The sequence below is a fragment of the Apium graveolens genome, chromosome 9 (genome assembly GCF_009905375.1).
Source record: "Apium graveolens cultivar Ventura chromosome 9, ASM990537v1, whole genome shotgun sequence".
Classification (NCBI taxonomy): Eukaryota; Viridiplantae; Streptophyta; class Magnoliopsida; order Apiales; family Apiaceae; genus Apium; species Apium graveolens.
The window spans coordinates 187,155,968-187,177,193 of NC_133655.1; the positions used below are offsets into that span (position 1 = coordinate 187,155,968).

The 21,226-nt window shown below is 35.7% G+C and overlaps 1 non-coding gene across 1 annotated transcript; it reads left to right on the forward strand.

Moving 5' to 3' along the window:
- Positions 1-20,814: 20,814 nt before the first annotated feature.
- LOC141688584 (small nucleolar RNA R71) lies at positions 20,815-20,921 on the forward strand. The gene has a single exon (XR_012562018.1). It is a non-coding gene; the product is annotated as a small nucleolar RNA R71 (small nucleolar RNA).
- The last annotated feature ends 305 nt before the right edge of the window (positions 20,922-21,226 follow it).

The following is a 21,226-nucleotide window of genomic DNA, read 5'->3' on the forward strand; positions in this document are numbered from 1 at the left end:
TTGTTTCTCATCTGTTGAAGGCCTTTAATTTATCAGTTGATACTACTTCACTTATACAAAATTACAAGGCATGAAATATTTACAATTAGCCCTCCTATTTGCATATCCACTAGTAGTCAACATGACTTATAATTTCCCACAATCATCTAAGAATTATAACTTAAATACAGAAACTGAAATGTGCTACAATACTAAACTTATTTCTAAGTAAAGCTACTCCATCAATGGATAGCCAGAATGGTCTTATCCATTGAGGCTACAAACACTAGATTTCTACTTAAGTGTTTTATTTAACTTATCATCAAACTAATACACATATTCCTAACAGTGTGTGCATGTGCATAATATATAAAAAGTGTAACAATTTAAAAAATAACTAAATTTTGATAGCATAAAATAAATGGAGGTCAAGACAAACCTTAACCTATGGCGTTGTTCACATAGGACTTACCGAAATTCAAATGCATTTTTCTCTTAACTGCAAAATTATTTTACTACTCGTTGACGATAAACTCAAATTGCAAAATGATCCACCAACTACACCCTTCACCGAACCATGCCCAAAAACAAAACATTTGAAATATATTTTAGTAACCCCAAATTGGCTTAACCACGATAATTTTAAACCATGTGTTATCATTTTTTTTCATTTTTTGTCGTTCTAACTTCTAATAACATCCTTCAAAATGCCTTCACCGTCGAGATCATCATCTTTCTTCACGAACTGTGCCATTTCTATTGATACAAAAATCTTTTTCATTCAACCAATCATAGCAAAACCAGATTCACAGGCAAGTCAGTGGTACAAGAGAAAAATAAAACTGCTGCTTCTTCCCTCGTTCATGTCCTTTGTGTTTCGAACATATATTATTTATAGACCTCTTTATGAGTTCTTGGCAAGAAGTTTTCTGTGTGTATGTATAGATTATTTGTGTGTGTCTATTGGGATAGTGGAGTCGAGTAATGAAAATATGGGTAACCAGTGAGGCAATAATTTCACGCCCCCAGGAATACCAAATACTCTTCTCCTGGATTCAGATCTGTGGGCATCCCACCAGTTTTATACAAGTTTGGTTGTGCACAACTCTGTAAGTTGGTAAAATCTGGTATGTTCATGCATTCCTGGTCGCTGTTGCATGTATACATACACATATATATATTACTTAATAGACTAGAGGTAAAATCAGTCTGGTTTTGCTTTTAATTTTGCTTATAAGAACGGTTTCACTTGTTAAACAATGCCTTGGCATAACTAAGTTCACATATTTTTGTTTTTTGAAACTTAGCTTATATCACTAATATATATGTATTGACATTCATACAGTTGGAATGATGAAAAATATTTTTAAAAAAATTGAAACACCTATTTGAGGACTAAACAATAGGTAGTTATACTAGTCAAACTGATTTTTGACTTTTAAAATGACAAACCAAATAAAAATTATTTTAATCTGAAAGTTTGGTTATATCACTAATATATATGTATTGGCATTCATACGGTTGGATAGATGACAAATATTTTTAAAAGATTAACAACTATCAAAGTTTCACATCTAGATACTACTTTCAGTACATTTTCAGCCATTAAATAATAAAACTATTTTAAATTATTAAATCTAAATTACATTTACAAAATCGAATTTAGGGGTTTCCAAACCTAAAATGTTCCTTATATTCAAAATAAATATTAAAAAATTCAATTGTACGAATATAAAAATGAATTCAAAAAAATAATATATGAATTTTTAAAGATTTATTAATTGCTAGACCTTGATTATTTTAACCAATAAGATATAAATTAACCCTTATACCAAATTTCACTACACATTAATATTGGTGGAATTTATGATAAAATCAGCCAAAATCATGATTCTATTCTTTTTTCTTAAAATAATGTATCGTTAACATAAAATTTTGTAAAATTTTAGTTCTAGCAAAAAATTCATAATATTAAAATATTTTATAAAAACAAATAAGATATAGATCACAATAATTAAAAAATTATAATTAATAAGGCTTAATTAAATCAAGGCCCAGCCCGCTAATAGACAAACCCTAGCTATTTATCAGTATTAGCTGTGGCCGCCTGCATCTCTCAATCCCTCTCTTTACTCACATTTCGACACCCCTTCACCCCCTCAAGATTTACATATTCCTCCCATCCAAGATACGGCGTTGACAAGCTCCCCAAAATCTCAAGATACGCCACCAAACTCATTCTCTCTTCATCTTCACTACCTTTGAGCCCAACCCTAAAAACCCATTTAAAATCTTTTAAATCTAGTGTAAGAACCCTGATTTTTGTAATATTTTAAAACTTCTGTGAATAGTAACTTGAGCTAATTAAGTAATACGTATGGGGATCATCATAAAATGAATAGTGGAATTTTGAGAATCCGAGATCATATTCTTGTTTATCGAGGAAAATAAGTGAATGTAAAAGCCGACGGAATTCGAAGATTCACAATTATACTACGTGTTTTCGTATCCATAAAGAATGGCGTAGAACCGGGAATACTACGTGAAATAAATAATATATCAAGGTGTTTCTATGATCAAGAGAAGGAATGGAATTGGTTATAGGATTATAAGCGATAAAAGAAATCGCTACGAAACAAGTCGTTATACGTGGAAACTATCGGAATGGAACGACGATTGCGTTTACGATAAATAAACGAATGAGAAATTAAATCCCATGCAAGTTGGCCATGCATAACCAAGTCCTAACTAGTAGTTAGGAGTGTAACTAGATGATTAGAAGCTAACTAGAATAGTTAGTAGAATAGTGTTGAATAGTGATGGGAGACAAACAAGTACACAAGCCATACTTCTCCCTTTTCTCACTTCACCACACAATCAAACCAACCCATACCTTTGCCAAATTATTGTCAAATCTGCTGCATACATCCCATATATTCATTATACACTCCCACACTTTAGCCACAAAAGAAAACAACCCCTTTTCCCTCACTTAAAGCTCTCCCATTTTTCATTCCAGCAGTTCGGATTTTCTGAGCAAGGGAGAAAGAAAAATTCATAACTCAAAATATACTCATTCAAATATCATGAAATTTTTACCATATCTTCTCTATATCATGGGTAAGCTTCGTACCAAATTTCAGCCTCAAATTATTTTTTTTCAATTTTATAAAAATGTTTGAATGAGGTGCTGAAATGTAACTCCGAAATTCTAACTTGTTTCTTGGTTTTGTTTCTTAAGGAGCTAGCCCTTCTAAGTGTTTTCTAAGCAAACCAAGCCTCAATAATCCTAGCACTACCTTTTCTAGTGTCCAAGAAGGTATAAGTTTCAACCCTTTAAGGTTTTATGGTTGGATTTAAGAGTTATGTTTGTTGTAGTGTTAAGATCCAAAGGATTGTGTTTGTTTGAGTTTGTATTGATTATGTTCTTGCTAAAGGCTTGAGATGTTGAGTTGTAATCCATGTATGTGGTACTATATAGAGCATATAAGGTGTATGTGGGTGGATCTTGAGAAGTACTTGTGTTTATGATGGTTATAGGTAGTGATTGTGTTAAGATCAAGTAGTAGAAATTGAGTTTGGGCATTCTTGCACTTTATCTGTTTTCTGCAGGACATTCGGCCATGAAAATGGTTAAAATTTGAACACCACTGGCCATAACCAGATAGATCTTGTTTTGTAGTTTCTATACATGTGTAGATCATCATGAGGAGATTTACGGTTTAGGAGTTATGGTCGTTTTAGTGTAAAACATTTCTGCGATTAGCCAACTGCACTTAAGTCCACTTGCATGGTGATTTTGAAGGACTTAAAATAATTTCGAGATTCTGGAAAAATTATAAAAAATGGATATGACAGTAGAGAAGACTTTCCAAAAAGAATTTTGAGAAAATATTAATTTTTCGATTTTATAAAAATATTTTGGTAAAGCGAGCGCAAGCGAGAAACGCATAAAAACCAAGTTTTGACGCGCGTTTTCTCACGTTCGAGCTTAAAACTCGAAATGAATTTTCTAAAGCGAACGATCGATTTCAAAACTCGACCATGTTATAAAGTGAGAATATAAGTGTTGAGAATGTGACGATCGGAGATTCGTTATACTTGAGTAGTTGCGAAAGTTGCTTAATAAAAACGAGACGTTAATCGCGTACTAACTTAGACTGTTGGTTCTTGTTTATAGATCGCCAACCAAACACTAGATACCATACCACTTCGATTACTCGAGGCAAGTTTTCGAAACCCTATCTCATACTATCCATGCTATATATTTATATACTGTTGTGATATTGATGGCATGATTTACAGTTCAAATATATATGCTTGTCTATGATATCAATGCATACGAATTATGCGATTGTTTACGAAAACAAATTTCGTTTTACACGAGTATGAGAAATTGAAACGTATTTCAAATATAATATAGGATAATGGGAGTCGGAAATATTTTAATAACGATTTAATTCCGGAGAGAGCCGAACGCGAAAGATTTCTATTTCGATAAACAAAGTACGTTCGCGTAATATATATATCAAGCGAACGATTGAGATTTTGACTTAAACTTCGAGAAATATTGGTTTATTCATTTAAGGGACACCCTTACTTGATTGATTATTTTATAAAGCGATACTTAAGGGATTATTAAATATAAAGAAAGTATTTAAAAATATACTGAATAGTTTATAAATCATTTCACGTTATTTAATAAAGATTTAACTATTCAAAGAGCAATTATAGGATACCAAATCCTGTTTTGATTATTTGATTAAGGTGTCTCCATTCGTTGGACCTTATTCAGAAATATTTTGTATTTAAGGTTTTTTATTAATTCATTGAACCTTAATTAGAAATACTTTGTACTTAAGATTTTATCAATTCATTGAACCTTATACAGAGATGTTTTATTTATAAGATTTTATCAATTCATTAAATCCCTCTTAGATTATTATGAGACCTTAGATATTTAATGTCTTCGGACTTCTAAAAACTTATTTAAAAATAGACATATTTCCCAAAGGTACTTTCTAAATTATTCAAAACTCTTGAAAGAGATTAATCATTTGAAACGTATCAAAACCTTAGGGAACTTAGTCTAGAAGCATAAGAGTTTTGCTTCCTCGTTCAATAAAGAACAAGTGAGTAATATATGTGTCACCCTACTACAGATAGGGATTTGAAAATGATTTTAAATTCAAAACTCCGACAACTCCCAAAGATCAATTGAGTTAAAAGTAATGAATAAAACATCTTATTTACAGGTCAACTTTTAACGACCTATTCCTTCGAAAAAGGATTTTGAGCAAAAGATATAAATGTTTTGGGACTGGAATGTGGCCTGCCCGGCACGGAGTGGTATCGGGCAGTGACCAGGCGCGGAGTGGCGCATTATGCAAGCGCGGAGTGGCGCATTGTACGGTTATATGGTCTATGTGACCATTGACTTTCGGACTTGCACGGCAATGGGCAACCACCGTGTAGTGTCTTGATGAGCCCAAAGGCGGCTAGGTTTGTATTCCTTCTACTAGTAGAGAAAATTTCGTATTCGGCTGATCACCGATACGTGGTTTATTCCAGTATAGTCCCTTTCTTCCATTTTGGAAAAACTGTTGTGAAATATACAACAGAGAGCCGATAAGGCTGAGTTTTAAATAAGGATATTGATGAATATATATCAAATCCATTTGAGAAATCTGCCGATAAGACTGAGTTTAAATAAGGATGTTGATGATTATATATCAAATCCATTTGAGAAATCTGCCGATAAGGCTGAGTTTTAAATTGGGATGTTGACGAATATATATCACACCCATATGAGAATCTTGGTTCGAGTAACATCTTGAGATTTTGAAATAAAATGAGTACGAGTATAAAATGATTTTGAGAAGGAGATGAATACAAGTATTCAGTGGATATACTATTGTAGTTGATTTTGAGAATTTTATAAATTTGATAAGCATATAAACTTTCAGAACGCTTTGGAGATACAAAGTATAATTATTGGTTTTATTTATCCTTACATACTTAATTATGGGGATATATACCTTGCTGAGCTTTAATGCTCACCCTTGCTTTTATATATCATATCACAACAGACTACCAGCATGGATCAGACCAGGACTGTTGTCCTTAGGCGGGTAAGGAACGCTCGTGAGTTCCGTAGGCTTTTTGTGCGCCAGCCCCGTCAGGTAGATAAGTGGAAATGATTTATTTAATAATGTTTCCAAGCATATAACCTGTGTGTGTGTGAGTCTGAATAAAAGGTCGAGTAATATTGTGAAAAGAGAATTATTTAATTAATAAGTGATCGTAACAACCCGAATTCACGACCTTGGATTTGGGGGTGTTACAGAAATGGTATCAGAGCCAAAGGTTATAAGTCTTGGAAACAGTAAGAGTAAAATGGGTAGACTGAGGATCTAAAAGTTAACAAGAACTTTCATCGAGTTCGTAGTCGGATTACTATGGAGTAGTCGCGACAGTAGTACCCAAGGGGACCTTAGCCTTAAGAGTTGAGGCATTGGTTGAGTTATTAACAGTTGATTGAAAAGCCGACATTAAGGGAAGAGAATGAGTTGTAGCACTCAGAGAAAAGAGTGCTAAGAGTTATATGCAAAAGAGAGTCCATTGGTTGAGCCGATAGAGTTTGTTGATGGACTACCAGGAGTTATGTTGAAGTGTTTATGTGAAGTGTTATACGGAAATTGATGGGATCGTTTAAGATCGACAAAATGAGGAAAGGAGAAAATTGTACATGATTTTTATAATGTTGATATAGAAGTGGAGCTAAGTCTCCGGAGAAAGCGGGATGAAAACGATACCCCAATACCATGGGTTGATTGGAAAACCCGAGTCTTGCTACTCATAGCTCTTTATAGAGGGTCCTTGAGGAGACATATTAGGCAAGAATCAAGATTCTTAATTCTTTTACTATTAAGGTTATTACGTTACCTGAATTGGTTGAAAGTATTGTTCCGATAATAAGGGTTCAATACATGATAAACAGCGATTCTACCAAGAAGGGTATTCGCTATACTATTGAGGAATCTATGTCCTATAAGGAAGATTTTAGCGTGTCCCAAGATGAGAATGCTATGCGATAATATGAAATCATTTCGTCCGTTAAGCCATTATAGCTCGGCACGGAAAGCGAGAATCGACAGAATAATTTTCGAAAAGTTTCATGCTCCTGCAATCAACGCAGCAAGCTCCGAACTGCTGGAGGAGAAGACCAATAAGTCTGACGCAGAATTGCAAGAGTGGGATATCACTAGGAGCTACGTGTATATTCTCGACAGGATGTCGTCTTTTGTTAACGCATCAAATCAGGTGCGTGGGCACAACGTTGCGAGTAACTAAAGAGGAATGAAGAATGTATTTGTGGCAAAGCGAGTTATTAAGCGACTTTAACATAATGAGGAGAGACGCGAATAATGTTATATTGGTGATCTTTAATATTAGCATAACGATGCCACCCCGACATATTGGGGAACTAGAGCAAACCCTGCTGAATTGGTAAACCAAAATAACCAAGAACACGAGGAAGTCGAATATAATGAATTCGACTTAGAGGATTACAATGAAGAAGAAACTATGGATACTAACGAGGGGGAAGGCCAGAGCGGAAACCCCATGGACCAAATTATGAATCTTCTTCGAGATAATTTAAATTGTCACCCTCAACCCAGGTTGATCATGTTCCAGTTACTAATGTCTTTAAGGCCTTTAGGTTGTTAAAACCCCCAGAAATTTCAAGGGACTGCTAATCTGTTAAGGCCAGAGCTTGGCTGAAAGAAATGGAAAAGAGCTTTGAGATAGTGCCTATAGAAGAGACACAAAAGACCGTGTTCACCAATTATATGTTGAAAGGAGAAGCAAATTATTAGTGGGAACCTAAAGGAACCCTGGAGACTGATGTGATTATCACATGGGGAAAAGTATTTCCCAGGTTTATGGAGGCTCAGATGGAGTTGAAGTTTCTAGAGATTAAGTAAGATAAGATGTCAGTGGCTGTGTACAAAGCCAAATTTATTGAACTGTTGAGATTCGTGCCGGAGTTTGTGAACACGAAAGAGAAAAAGGCAAGGAGATTTCAGTAAGGGCTGAAACAATGAATTCAGGACCGAGTGTCATTACTTGAGATAACAGACTATGTGCAAAAAGGCCTCGATTGTAGAGGCAGAGAGTGAGCAAGGTCAAAAAGAGGAAGAGAGCAAGAAGAGGAGTTCGGAAGCCAAGGCGGTAGAGCGATAAATAGAAGTTTCCGATTAGGACTGAGAGGGGAGCGGTGTCCCAACCCGTAGTGGGTACCAGGTTTAGCGAACCGGTAAGCAAGAGTATCGCCCAGGGAGGTGGTCAATATAGGACTATGTTTTATAACCAGTTTCGGTCACCCCTACCAGATCATAAGTCATGTGGGGAGAAACATCTCGGGGTATGTAATTTGGGAAAAGAGCTACTGAGGTTCTTTAATTGCAACCAACCAAGACATTATTCTAGCAACTGCCCCAACCCAGCTAGGGCGTGATAGCAGGTAACCTTTTACTCAATTTGGTTACTGCAAATATTCTGTTTAATTCTGAAGCAACTAAGTATTTTATATCGCGAGATTTTTGGCCAAGTTAAAACTTAATGTGATTCCAATGCGAGAATTATTGCGAATAGAAATAGTGAATTTAGAGGTTGTTCCAATTAATGAGATTCATCTAATCTGCAAGTGGGAACTAGGAGGGAAGGACTTTAAGTTGGACTTAATTCCTTTCAGGCTGAGAGAATTTGATGTGGTCTTAAAAATGGATTGGTTGTCGAGCAATGGTACTTAGATTGATTATTAAGGAAAGAAAGTTAAAATCCGAATGCCTAACGGTAAGGAAATTGTGATTAAGGGTCAGCGTCAGACCCAGAAATTTTTGAATATTGCTCAAGCGAAGCAATTATTGAGGAATTATAGCAAAGCGTATTTAGCATACGTGGCGGGTACCAAGAGAGAAGCCCCGATGTATGTGACATACCAGTTTTTAACGAATTTGAGGATGTGTTTTCCAAAGACCTTTCAGGATTATCACCTGACCGAGAGATAGAGTTCGCTATCGAATTAGCATCAGGAATGACATCAGTTTCAAAAAGCCCCATATAGGCTAGCCCCGGTTGAAATGAAAGAATTGACTTCACAGTTGCAAGAACTGTTGAACAAAGGAATGATGAGACCTAATGTGTCACCATGAGGCACACCAATGTTGTTTGTCAAAAAGAAGGATGGCAGTATGCGATTGTGCACAGAGTATAGGGAACTGAATAAGCTGACTATTAAGAACAGATACCCTCTCTCTAGAATTGACGATTCGTTTGACCAACTTGAAGGAGTTGTACACTTTTCGAAAATCGATCTAAGAACGGGATATCACCAACTGAAGATTAAAACAGGGGACAAATACCGTATTTCGCACGAGGTATGGACATTATGAGTTCTTGGTGACGTCGTTCGGGCTAAAGAATTCCCCAGTAGCTTTCATGGACTTTGTGAATCGAGTGTTTAAAAAGTATTTGCACGTGTGCGTCATTATTTTTATTGATAATATTTTAGTCTATTCTAAAATGGAGGAAGAACATGCGGAATATCTGAGGATAGTGGTAGAAGCATTGAGAAGAGAAAAGTTGTTTGCCAAATTCTCAAGGTGCGAATTCTGGCAAAATGAAGTTCAGATCTTAGGACAATTGATGAGCAGTGAAAGAGTGCTAGTTGCCCCTACCAATGTTGAGGCAGTATTCCAATGAGAAAGAATAACCACACCTACGGAAGTAGGAACTTTTTGGGAATTAACCGGTTTTATGAGAGGTTCGTACAGGATTTCGCTAAGATATCAGGACCTTTGACTAGGCCTACTTGCAAAACGGAAAAGGTTGCGTGGAATGAAAAATGTGAGGATAGTTTTCAGGAATTGAAAAGGAGTTTGGTAACAGCCCCCGTGCTGGCATTGCCGATGGATATTCAATTCATCCTGGAGGTACCAAGATGTACCGAGATCTAAATGAATATTATTGATGACCCAACATGAAAAGAGACGTGGCCAATTGAGTCAGTAAGTGTTTGACCTGTTAAAGAGTGAAGGTGGAACATCAGCGACTGAGGGGACTCCTACAACCCTTAGGAATTCCGATGTGAAAGTGGGAACAAATAGCCATGGATTCTGTGGTAGGATTTCCCCGAGCTAAGGCTAACCGTGATGCAATATGAGTAATTATATATCGACTGACCAAGTCAGCATACTTTCTTCCAATCAAGAAAACCTACATGGTGGATAGATTAGCAGAGCTATACATCAAGGAAATTGTGATAAGACATGGAGTCTCTGTAGCTATCGTATCTGACAGAGATCCCCGATTCAACTCCAGATTTTTTTGAGGAGCTTTCAGGAATGCTTATGAACCAAACTGAATGTGAGTACTGCATACCATCCCCAAACCGATGGACAAAGTGAGTGAATCATTCAGACATTGGAGTACATGTTGAGAAATTTTGTAATTGATTTTTAAGGTTATTGAGATGAACACCTATCTTTGATAGAGTTTGCCTATAATCATAGTTATCATGCGAGTATAGAAATTCCCCCACATGAGGCGCTGTATGGTCGGAGGTTCCATTCACCCTTGTACTGGGATGAAGTTGGTGAAAGAAAGTTACTAGGTCCCGACTTGGTGTAAAGAACGAGGGACATAGTTGAGTTGATCAGAGGATGACCGACAGCGTAAATATGCCGACTTAGCACGAAAAGACAGAGAGTATGAAGTGGGTGACCAGGTATTTTTGAAAGTGTCACCATGGGAAGGACTGATGAGATTTGGAAAGAAAGGGAAGTTGAGTTCCCGATATATGGGTCCTTTGAGATTTTGTGACAAATAGAACCGTGGCATACGAATTGGCTTTACCTCCAAACCTTCAACAGGTTCATAGTATTTTTCATGTGCCAATGTTGAGAAAGTATAATGCGGATACCAAGAATATAGTGAAACATGAGTAAGTACTAGATCTATTCTACATTGAGCAACCAGTTAAAATCATTGGTTGAAAAGAGAAAGTACTCAGGGACAAGAGTGTCAAGCTATTCAGATTCTTATTGAGACATCCCAAGGTCGAGGAGTCGACTTGGGAATTAGAGAGCCACCTGCGAGAAAGGTACCCCCATCTATTTGTGAGTTGATTCCGGGACGGAATCCTTTTAAGGGGGGGAGACTGTAAGAACCCTGATTTTTGTAATATTTTAAAACTTCTGTGAATAGTAACTTGAGCTAATTAAGTAATACGTATGGGGATCATCATAAAATGAATAGTGGAATTTTGAGAATCCGAGATCATATTCTTGTTTATCGAGGAAAATAAGTGAATGTAAAAGCCGACGGAATTCGAAGATTCACAATTATACTACGTGTTTTCGTATCCATAAAGAATGGCGTAGAACCGGGAATACTACGTGAAATAAATAATATATCAAGGTGTTTCTATGATCAAGAGAAGGAATGGAATTGGTTATAGGATTATAAGCGATAAAAGAAATCGCTACGAAACAAGTCGTTATACGTGGAAACTATCGGAATGGAACGACGATTGCGTTTACGATAAATAAACGAATGAGAAATTAAATCCCATGCAAGTTGGCCATGCATAACCAAGTCCTAACTAGTAGTTAGGAGTGTAACTAGATGATTAGAAGCTAACTAGAATAGTTAGTAGAATAGTGTTGAATAGTGATGGGAGACAAACAAGTACACAAGCCATACTTCTCCCTTTTCTCACTTCACCACACAATCAAACCAACCCATACCTTTGCCAAATTATTGTCAAATCTGCTGCATACATCCCATATATTCATTATACACTCCCACACTTTAGCCACAAAAGAAAACAACCCCTTTTCCCTCACTTAAAGCTCTCCCATTTTTCATTCCAGCAGTTCGGATTTTCTGAGCAAGGGAGAAAGAAAAATTCATAACTCAAAATATACTCATTCAAATATCATGAAATTTTTACCATATCTTCTCTATATCATGGGTAAGCTTCGTACCAAATTTCAGCCTCAAATTATTTTTTTTCAATTTTATAAAAATGTTTGAATGAGGTGCTGAAATGTAACTCCGAAATTCTAACTTGTTTCTTGGTTTTGTTTCTTAAGGAGCTAGCCCTTCTAAGTGTTTTCTAAGCAAACCAAGCCTCAATAATCCTAGCACTACCTTTTCTAGTGTCCAAGAAGGTATAAGTTTCAACCCTTTAAGGTTTTATGGTTGGATTTAAGAGTTATGTTTGTTGTAGTGTTAAGATCCAAAGGATTGTGTTTGTTTGAGTTTGTATTGATTATGTTCTTGCTAAAGGCTTGAGATGTTGAGTTGTAATCCATGTATGTGGTACTATATAGAGCATATAAGGTGTATGTGGGTGGATCTTGAGAAGTACTTGTGTTTATGATGGTTATAGGTAGTGATTGTGTTAAGATCAAGTAGTAGAAATTGAGTTTGGGCATTCTTGCACTTTATCTGTTTTCTGCAGGACATTCGGCCATGAAAATGGTTAAAATTTGAACACCACTGGCCATAACCAGATAGATCTTGTTTTGTAGTTTCTATACATGTGTAGATCATCATGAGGAGATTTACGGTTTAGGAGTTATGGTCGTTTTAGTGTAAAACATTTCTGCGATTAGCCAACTGCACTTAAGTCCACTTGCATGGTGATTTTGAAGGACTTAAAATAATTTCGAGATTCTGGAAAAATTATAAAAAATGGATATGACAGTAGAGAAGACTTTCCAAAAAGAATTTTGAGAAAATATTAATTTTTCGATTTTATAAAAATATTTTGGTAAAGCGAGCGCAAGCGAGAAACGCATAAAAACCAAGTTTTGACGCGCGTTTTCTCACGTTCGAGCTTAAAACTCGAAATGAATTTTCTAAAGCGAACGATCGATTTCAAAACTCGACCATGTTATAAAGTGAGAATATAAGTGTTGAGAATGTGACGATCGGAGATTCGTTATACTTGAGTAGTTGCGAAAGTTGCTTAATAAAAACGAGACGTTAATCGCGTACTAACTTAGACTGTTGGTTCTTGTTTATAGATCGCCAACCAAACACTAGATACCATACCACTTCGATTACTCGAGGCAAGTTTTCGAAACCCTATCTCATACTATCCATGCTATATATTTATATACTGTTGTGATATTGATGGCATGATTTACAGTTCAAATATATATGCTTGTCTATGATATCAATGCATACGAATTATGCGATTGTTTACGAAAACAAATTTCGTTTTACACGAGTATGAGAAATTGAAACGTATTTCAAATATAATATAGGATAATGGGAGTCGGAAATATTTTAATAACGATTTAATTCCGGAGAGAGCCGAACGCGAAAGATTTCTATTTCGATAAACAAAGTACGTTCGCGTAATATATATATCAAGCGAACGATTGAGATTTTGACTTAAACTTCGAGAAATATTGGTTTATTCATTTAAGGGACACCCTTACTTGATTGATTATTTTATAAAGCGATACTTAAGGGATTATTAAATATAAAGAAAGTATTTAAAAATATACTGAATAGTTTATAAATCATTTCACGTTATTTAATAAAGATTTAACTATTCAAAGAGCAATTATAGGATACCAAATCCTGTTTTGATTATTTGATTAAGGTGTCTCCATTCGTTGGACCTTATTCAGAAATATTTTGTATTTAAGGTTTTTTATTAATTCATTGAACCTTAATTAGAAATACTTTGTACTTAAGATTTTATCAATTCATTGAACCTTATACAGAGATGTTTTATTTATAAGATTTTATCAATTCATTAAATCCCTCTTAGATTATTATGAGACCTTAGATATTTAATGTCTTCGGACTTCTAAAAACTTATTTAAAAATAGACATATTTCCCAAAGGTACTTTCTAAATTATTCAAAACTCTTGAAAGAGATTAATCATTTGAAACGTATCAAAACCTTAGGGAACTTAGTCTAGAAGCATAAGAGTTTTGCTTCCTCGTTCAATAAAGAACAAGTGAGTAATATATGTGTCACCCTACTACAGATAGGGATTTGAAAATGATTTTAAATTCAAAACTCCGACAACTCCCAAAGATCAATTGAGTTAAAAGTAATGAATAAAACATCTTATTTACAGGTCAACTTTTAACGACCTATTCCTTCGAAAAAGGATTTTGAGCAAAAGATATAAATGTTTTGGGACTGGAATGTGGCCTGCCCGGCACGGAGTGGTATCGGGCAGTGACCAGGCGCGGAGTGGCGCATTATGCAAGCGCGGAGTGGCGCATTGTACGGTTATATGGTCTATGTGACCATTGACTTTCGGACTTGCACGGCAATGGGCAACCACCGTGTAGTGTCTTGATGAGCCCAAAGGCGGCTAGGTTTGTATTCCTTCTACTAGTAGAGAAAATTTCGTATTCGGCTGATCACCGATACGTGGTTTATTCCAGTATAGTCCCTTTCTTCCATTTTGGAAAAACTGTTGTGAAATATACAACAGAGAGCCGATAAGGCTGAGTTTTAAATAAGGATATTGATGAATATATATCAAATCCATTTGAGAAATCTGCCGATAAGACTGAGTTTAAATAAGGATGTTGATGATTATATATCAAATCCATTTGAGAAATCTGCCGATAAGGCTGAGTTTTAAATTGGGATGTTGACGAATATATATCACACCCATATGAGAATCTTGGTTCGAGTAACATCTTGAGATTTTGAAATAAAATGAGTACGAGTATAAAATGATTTTGAGAAGGAGATGAATACAAGTATTCAGTGGATATACTATTGTAGTTGATTTTGAGAATTTTATAAATTTGATAAGCATATAAACTTTCAGAACGCTTTGGAGATACAAAGTATAATTATTGGTTTTATTTATCCTTACATACTTAATTATGGGGATATATACCTTGCTGAGCTTTAATGCTCACCCTTGCTTTTATATATCATATCACAACAGACTACCAGCATGGATCAGACCAGGACTGTTGTCCTTAGGCGGGTAAGGAACGCTCGTGAGTTCCGTAGGCTTTTTGTGCGCCAGCCCCGTCAGGTAGATAAGTGGAAATGATTTATTTAATAATGTTTCCAAGCATATAACCTGTGTGTGTGTGAGTCTGAATAAAAGGTCGAGTAATATTGTGAAAAGAGAATTATTTAATTAATAAGTGATCGTAACAACCCGAATTCACGACCTTGGATTTGGGGGTGTTACATCTAGTGTGGGTCTTAGTCGAAAAGCGTTTCGACTCGGTAAGTTCATTCAAGATGTCAACTCACTGCGTAAATCGGTAATTCACTCAGCCCAGACTTGATTTTGATAGTTCTTGCTTATGGAGGAGAAGGGGTTTGATATTTTATTGTACAGTATATTTGTTTAGTAAAATCAGGCCTATTTGATGGTAAAGATTTGATCTTTATGCAAAAGATTTATGCAAAAGATTAGTGCTTGGTGTGAGTTTCTTGGGTATTTTGAGAGTGTTAGGTTGAAAATTAGGGAGTTGAAGAGGCTTAATGAGAATGAGAGGTGTTTGATTTCGAGTATTCGGGTTTCGGAGGTGAGGGGGATTAGGTGTGAGTAGGATAATATGAGTTAGAAGAAGGTGAGGGAGAAAAAGATGTTGAACTGTTGTTCAAGATATGGCTGATGGGTTAATGGCATTGGTTAATATGAGGGATGAGAACAAGCACCCTGAACAAGCGTTGAAGTTGTTTACAGACAAGAAATGGGTTGTCATCTCGCCTAATTCAGTAAATCTAGCCTATGCGATTTCAGCTTGTAGACAAGCAGACAATTCTAAGTTTGGCAGGTTGTTGCATGGGTTTGGACTCAAGCTTGATTTGGAAGATGCAAATGTGTCAATTGCTCTTGTGCGCATGTATGCAAAATGCGATATGATGGAAGATGCTAATAATTTATTTAAGACAATTTCAAACAATAATATGATCACCTGGAACTCAATTATGTCCTGTATGCACAAAACGGACATGCCTATGAGGCTCTGAAAACTGTTTTATCATATTGAGATTAATATATTTGAGGCCAGATGCTGTCACACTAGTGACTGTCCTCTCAGTTTGTGCTTGTGTGGCTCCTCTTCATATCTGCTATGTTCTTTATCTACTAGTTCTCGAATGTTATGCTCCAGCAGGGATATTCTATAATTCAAGTGTCCTAGTATTATTACTCGGCTGCAATAATTTAATATCATAATTAATACCTCAGGAACGAGTCATTTTTAAAGTTATCACACCTCTGAATGTTTGTGATGGGTGTATATTCTATATTTATGGCATATTTGAAATAAGTTTTGACTTGAATTGGGTTACCGGAATATGCTCTGAATCACAAAATTCTAGAAATTTTCCAACTTCCGGTGAAATTCTTTCATAAACTTGTTTTAATTAATTCAACCAAAACTAGTTAAATGTAGAATCCTTATTTTTGATTGGATAAGGTCGAATTTAAGTTTTCGGAGGTTCTTCAAAAAAAATTCAGAAAATTCAAATTTTAGAGCGGGATTTTTAAATTTTAAGCGAAAATTTTACTTTCGACTGTCTTAGATCGAATTTGGACGGTCGAATTTAAGCGGTTGTATTCATCGGGTCGTAATTAGCCGGTCAAATTTAGTTAAATACGACTAAACTCCTAAATTCAAATCCTTTTGTGACAACTGATTCAAAATCGGTCGAATTTAAAGCGTAGTCAAATTAAGCTAAATTTGACAGTTTTTTCGGTCGAATTTAGCCTTTTTTCATGTGGTGTCTACTCTTCAAATTTATTTAAATATTTAATAACTAAAAATAATTAGAAAATACATTACATAAATAAATTTTAATGTTGATTAAATTCTAATCTTATAAATCTTCCAAGACAAAAATTTTAAAATTGAATATTATTACCGTTGGTTACTAATATTAAAAGACTTAGTCCAATCTGAATCGTGACATAATACTTTACTAATAATAATATATTTAATCTATTCTTATATAAAAAATTTAGCGTAAATTTGAGAATTCTTAAAAGTGTTTTTGGAAAGATATTTTATCCTTTTTCATAGCAATTACAATAAACCTATTTACTATGAGAACCTGAAACTTGGCCGCTACCAGACATGCCTAATCCAACTTCCAGTGCAGCCCTTATATCTCTCAGTTTGCAACTGCTCTTGAAGTCTCGAAACCTACAATGAGAAAGATCAAAAGTCAGTTGACGACACAATAATCCAGGTAATTAAGTCAAAATGCCAACTCCAAGAAACTGTGTAACGGGAAAGGAATCAGGATACAAGACGGATTGACAGGCACATCTTAAATGTTTTAATATGTTGATACTAATGCTTTCATGCTTGCTACCAAGTAGTTAGGTGAAAAATCACATCTCTGTAAAGCTCAGGATGAAGAAAGAGCATAAATCTCACGATGCATGTGTTGATTTGCAGATTTCTAATGATGACCTAATTCAAGATGTACGTGGAGAATGCAGATTATGGGTCTTAGTTGTTGTAAGTGATAAGGTTTGGTGTAATTCTATTTGACTGGGTAAACAAGTTTATCTCCAAAACAAACTCTATCTTGATAAACCTATTTGAACTATTCTAATCTTATCATTTCTAAGGTTTATCTTTTACAACCAACTAACGGGTTGTTTTACAAAGACTTATTCAAATATTTTCAAACAAATAGATTATCCAATCTTATCTCTTCTTTGTTTTGAAAATCAAACCCGTTAGATTTGTGTGTATAAATACACATCTTGTTTTCAAATTCAACAAGAGTGCTTATTCCACGTTCTATCTTTATTCTCTGAAAAACTCTTCTTATTTCATTCTCTTGAATATTCTATCAAAGAAGAAGACACATCTCATATTTTCAGATTACACCTAATGATTCCATGTTCTATCTTTATAATCTGAAACACCATTCTTGTTTTATATCTCTTGAATATCCAGTCAAACAAGAAGCCTAGTTTGAGTTGTAATCAATCTGTTTTTACTTGTACTCGTGTATTCATATCAACTTTGTGCCGGGTTGTGGCAAGCTTGATTTCAAAGTATAGCAAGGTAGCTAGAAGGCTAAGGAATAGCAGTGGGCTAGGTAGCAAGGTAGCTTGGGAAAGGGTTTCTTTTAGGTGCTATATTTGTAATCAAGGAAAAGACTGTAAGTTCTTTTATTAAAGTTGATATAATACATTCTCTATGCTAGTTGGCATGGGGACTTGGATGTAGGCCATAGACTAGGTGTAGGGGCCGAACCAAGTGAAAACTCTTGGTGTTCTGCATTGTTTAATTTCTTTATTACTGCATTTATATTTCAGTAATTTATTTTCTGTAGTTAAAAGAGACTGTCCCATACCCTGTCTCATTTGTAAAGGGACTGTCCCATTTGCATAAGAGACTGTCCCATTTGCCTTGACAGTTAGAATATTATATTATCTATCGAGCCATCGAATTTCATTTGGTATCAGAGCAGGTGCATTTAATTCTCTTTTTAGTGTTTATTTTGCTAGCGATCCATGGCTCAACCAGATAGGTATTCAAACAATTATCCACCACTGCTTCATGGTGCTGAAAACTACAATGACTGGAAGTTTCAGATGAAAATTTTTCTCCAACGTGATGCATTTGAATGGGATGCTGTAGAAAATGGTTTCACAATTCCTATGAAAGAAGGGAAGCCAAAATCTCTCAAGGATCTTTCTCCCGAAGAAGTGAACGCAATGAATTCCAATGCTAAAGCTATGAACTCACTTCTCAATGGCATGGTAGCTACAGAATTAAGAAAAGTATCAGCATGTACTACTGCCAAGCAGATCTGGGATACGATCAAAGTCAGCCACGAAGGCATGTCTAAGGTACGTGAAGTAAAATTAAGTATGCTAATGAGTGACTATGAAGGTTTCAGGTTGGAAAAAGATGAAAGTGTGCGAGATGCTCAAGGGAGGTTTCTGACATTGATGAACTCTATCTCACTTCTGGAAAGGATCATTCCTCAATCTGAGATTAATAGGAAAATCCTCAGAGCAATGCCAAAGAAGTTTGCTCCAAAAGTTACCATTCTGCAGGATTCTACGCTGCTTTCGACTATGGATACTCTAACACTGTTCAGTGAATTGGAAGAATTTGAAAATTAGCTACGCAGATATGATGAAGAAGATGAAGCTCATCGTAAGAAAACTTTTGCACTTAATGCAGATGCAGACGAGTCTCCTGACGATTCTGATGAAGAGATTGCTCTTCTAACAAAGAAGTTTCATAAATTTCTTGCCAAATGGAATGCCTCCAAATGACCTATGAAGTCACAGTTTCCAAAGAAAGACTTCAAATCTAATCCGAGCAAGGAGGTTAAAACGAATCAAAGCAAAGATACTTGTTTTGAGTGTGGAAAGAAAGGGCACTTCAAAAAGGACTGCTACAAGCTGAAGAACAAAAAGAAGGCATTAATTACTTGGAGTGATGATGAATCTGACGTGGAGATCGATTCAGACGATGAAGTTGCTCAACTTTGTTTTGCAGGACTAGAGGACAACTCCAGTGATAATGATGAGGTACAGAATATTAAGTATAATTCAAATATATATCCATCTATTTTAAATTTGCAGGTCCAGGTTAAGAAGTTGAAAGAAAAGAATGCTTATTTAAAGCAAGCTTTAAGTGAAGTTCTTAGTGAAATGGATGACCCCATGAAGGAAGAAGCCCTAGTTGCTGAGAACAAATCATTGCTTGAAAAGGTTTCAAAATTTACTGAAGAAAATCAATATCTCAAAAATGAAATTGAGATGAAGGATGTATGCCTTGAAGCCTTGAAGAAAGAATCAATATCTGTTGATCCAGAAACCGTTAAAGAAGACAGTGCTCCTGATCCCCTGGTTCCTGAATTAAAGCAGAAAGTCGAACAGCTTGAAAAGGATCTAGCTAAATGTTTCCATGGAGAAGGAACTTTGAATGCTCTTCTTGGAGAACAAAAATCTTCTCTTGATAAAGGAGGTTTAGGATGTGAATCAATCAAGAAACGTGCATTTCAAGGAGAGTATAAGCGAGCTCCTATGAAATATAAGATGTCTTATGAGAAATGTCGAGATTGTGGTAAAGCTAGCCACCCTACATCTGAATCTAGATTATGTGGTATCAAGGGCCACTCCTCTAACTCATCTTATAAATCGTCTGCTAGATATAAATCTGCTAATACTTCTGTTAATATCGTTCAGATGTGGATTAAGAAATGAGATAGACATTTATATAAGATTTGTGATACTAACCAACCAGGACCCAAGGTTAAGTGGGTACCTAAGAGATAAAGCAATTCTTGCAGGTTTGTTTGAAGGTCCATGTTCCGCGAAATAAATGGATCATCGACAGTGGTTGTTCACGTGACATAACAGGTGATAAATCCAAGTTTCTATCTCTAGTTGCCAAGGAAGGTGGCTTAGTTACTCTTGGAGATTCAAACACCGTCAGAATTATTGGAAAAGGTACCATTGGTAATGACAGGTTTGCTATTTCTAATGTTTGTTTAGTTGATGGTTTGAAATATAATCTTATTAGTGTAAGTCAACTCACTGATGCTGGTCATAAGGTTAAGTTCGATAAGGATGTATGTTATATTGGTACTAAGACTAACGAGTTTGCTTTAGTTGCCAAAAGAAAAGGAAATATTTTCGTGTTAGATTTTGATGAACAGCAGGAGAAAATTTGTCTTGCTACTGTTCAAGATCAGCAGTATCTTTGGCATCGACGTCTAGGCCATGTTCACATGGATCTTCTTCGGAAGATATCTTCTCATGATGAGGCCATGATGAGGACACTTCCTAAGCATCTCCTTGTAGCGCTCCCAAGCTTCACTTAGCGATTCTCCCATTTGCTGCGCAAATTGAGTAATAGCATTCCTGAGTGCAGCTGTCTTCGCCATAGGGAAGAATTTAGTAAGAAACTTCTAAGCAAGATCTTCCCAAGTAGTAATCGAACCAGCTGGTAGAGAGTGTAACCAGCTCTTAGCCTTGTCCTTCAGAGAGAATGGGAATAGTCTCAGCTTCATAGCATCTTCGGAAACACCGTTGAACTTGAATGTGTCGCAGATCTCAATGAAATCCCTAATGTGCGTATTGGGATCTTCCATTGGAGAACCCCCAAACTGGACTGAAGTCTGTACCCATTGAATTATGCCAGGCTTGATCTCAAAGGTATTAGCTGTGATAGCTG